The sequence below is a fragment of the Sinocyclocheilus rhinocerous genome, unplaced genomic scaffold (assembly GCF_001515625.1).
Source record: "Sinocyclocheilus rhinocerous isolate Xijiao unplaced genomic scaffold, SAMN03320098_v1.1 scaffold461, whole genome shotgun sequence".
Classification (NCBI taxonomy): domain Eukaryota; kingdom Metazoa; phylum Chordata; class Actinopteri; order Cypriniformes; family Cyprinidae; genus Sinocyclocheilus; species Sinocyclocheilus rhinocerous.
In genome coordinates, this window is record NW_015624123.1 from 754037 (window position 1) to 757033 (window position 2997).

General features: G+C 34.4%; 1 protein-coding gene across 1 annotated transcript in view; it reads right to left on the reverse strand.

Moving 5' to 3' along the window:
* LOC107738157 (transmembrane protein 98-like) overlaps positions 1–1844 on the reverse strand; it is a 6849-nt gene extending 5005 nt beyond the window's left edge. The window contains exon 1 of the mRNA XM_016549871.1: positions 1709–1844. The gene's annotated coding sequence lies outside the window, so the exon portion shown is untranslated. The remainder of the gene's footprint in view (positions 1–1708) is intronic.
* Between the last annotated feature and the right edge of the window lie 1153 nt (positions 1845–2997).

Here is a 2997-nt window from a genome sequence, read left to right on the forward strand (position 1 = left end):
TTTCTTTCTTAAAATGTCTATAAATTATAACTTTCAAATGCTAATTGGTTTCCTATGTCTTTTCTCTTTTTAGTTTAAGAGAATGTGTAAGTGTGACCAGCTCTGTTCAGTTAAGGATACTCTCCTCTTCTTCACTAAGTAACAAAAATATTGAATTTTTGGTCCATTTTGTTAGATATTTATTATTACTAGGGTTTATGCATAAACATACCCAGCTATCCCTTGACTTTATATTACTTTTTCCTTTTAACATTGTGAAGTGCTCACATACTACTTTTGGCCTTCATAAACAACTGTTTTCACATAAACAAATGAAAGGAGACATAACTTAAAGGCATCATAGAGGATTGTAAAGATATTTCACTGGAGCTTGGTCTTCAATACACTATTTTATGTTCTATTTTATTTTATTTCTTTAAGCATTTATTTATGTTCAATGTCCATCGTCATTTATTAATGTATTCTGCTAATAACGGTTGTTAGAACACTTTGATTTTTGCTACAACCACGTCATTAAAAAAAAAGTACCTAATTGACACGTTGTTGTTATTGTTTGATTTTATGTAAAACCCTAATAGACACTTCAAGATATTATAAGACCAGGCAGATAGAGGGGTAAAAAACAATATTAATAAATAATATATACAAATAATACTAATATTAATGATATTAACATACTAATATTAATGAAAAACGATCATTAAAAAGGTTATTTATAACACCAATAAGGTCCTATAAAGCATTTTCAAAGCATGGTTCTATATGGAACCCTATAAAAAAGGTTCTATTTAGCACTAAAAATGGTTCTGCTATTGTTACAAGCTGAAGAACCCTTTTCTGGTAATGTTTAGAACCATTTTTCTTAAGAGTGCAGGTTTTCATTTAATCCTGTGGTAAACAAAAAGTTTTAGGATTTTAAAATTTTGTTATAAAAAATAATTCAGATTTTAGGTCACTAAAAAGTAAGTGAATTTGAATTCTTTGCACAAACAATTGTATTATATAGTTGAATATTTTTTAAATCATTCAATTTGTATTGAGTTATATAATTTTCTCAAATTATGGGTGATGATGAAGTTTACACTCACATTTTGTTGACATTATAATTTCTAATTAAACTTGCACCAAATTAGAAAAGCAGGTGAAATAGAAGCATTTTGTAACTTCAGAATTGTGGACCCCAATGTGATCTGTTCTGAATTATATGTTAAAGATTTCTTTTTAAAAGTTGAAGTTTTAAAGGTGAAGTGTTACTAAAGCATTGCCAAGACACAGAATGGTGTGAGCTGCAATTCTCAGTTATTAGCCTAAACACATTACTATCCTTTATTTTACTCCAGAAAGTCTACAGGATTTGATGTTTATGGCATAATGGATGCAGCAACACATGAATAACGACTTTGGGACTATAGTCACAGTGTAATACTGGAGCTACACTGAAACAAAGAAAGCATTATTTCAAATAAATCAGTGGGGTCTTACAGACCGAACATAAGGTTTAGCTGAATTTTAATTTAATTAAATTCAAACAAAAGAAAAAACGGTCAGGCCGTTTATATGAATCTTCTGTCACTGTTTGAAAAGACTTTTGACTCACCTCATTTTTGATGCAACACCAATAATTTTTGATACATGATCACTTTAAGTATACATATCATTGGTCAATTAAAACATCATTGGCAATTATAGTTGTAGTTTACGATCTTACCTATAGATCCTTTCCATTGTATGGCGTTTGTCCCGCGAAACAAAGCGCGTTTAGGGTGGACAGGCGGAGACGGCACGGAGATCTCCAGCGCGGGAGCGCGCCGTGAACTTCGCTCCTGCCAGACACGCGCTCTCACATCCACAGAAGTCAGCGATCAGCGATCATCTTCTAACCTTCAGGAGTCATTCATCAGCCTTGTGTTGAGAAGCCCATGCGGTTTCTTCGATATTGCGCAGCGGTTTAGCAAGTTCGCAAGAAGGTTTTTAACCCAAGAGTGTGTGAGACAGTGACAGCGAAGGAATTTACTTAACAATTAAAAATGCACATTCTCGTTATTTGCTCTGTAAAAGTACACTTTAAATGTACAACAGAAGCTGTGAATTTAAACTAGTTCTTTAACGAGCAAGGTCCAAGTAAGCTGAACAGGGAGAGGAGTGTCATTTCACACGCATATAAAGGCCCATCTATATTTATATCTTTAGACAGCGCTCGAAGCTATGTAGGCTACACTCTTTGCAACCATAAACATTAGCACTTCAACATAGGTTCTATATTTTATTTTCGTCCACTCATCAGCAAGCTGCATATTTACATGATAACCTAGACATTAGCAATTGAAAATATTGTAATATTAGAAACAAACATTAAAAGTATTGCTAGGGGTATTTCTCTGGGTTCCGGCTATATTCCGAGCTCAGAGCCCTCCTTCAAGACAGCATGCCAAATATGCTTACTATTTGCTAAATCTTATTATATGTACGTGCGAACTAGTGAATTGTTATTATGAGAAGAAATCAAGAGCATGCAGAACTCTAAAAAAAAGTTTGAGCAGTGAGTGAATTCTGAAACCTGAAGTGAATGACCAATCATACATGTTCAGGAAATCAACAGATATGTATGTGATTGGCTACATTGCTCAATGCTACAAAAACACGTTGTAAACTGACGTTGTCCCAGATAGCAAGAACGTTTGGGCCAAATGTGGCTGATAGCTGTCACATTTGGCCTAGGTGTGGCATGGCTGAGCACATATGGGCCAAACTTTAACCGTATATGTTTTGCCATGGATTTAGAATTGGAGGGAATTTTCTTTTGGATGACAATTTTTTTGAGGTATATGGCCCAGATGATAGCACACAACTGAGAGCCATATGTGGCTTGGCTATGGCACACCATGGAATATGTTAACTTATGGTTAACATTTGGCTTTTATTTGGAAAAACACATATAAACTGCTGGCAGGTTAGTGGCAGTCCACACCCCAGCCCATTCAAAAATGCTATTGGTTG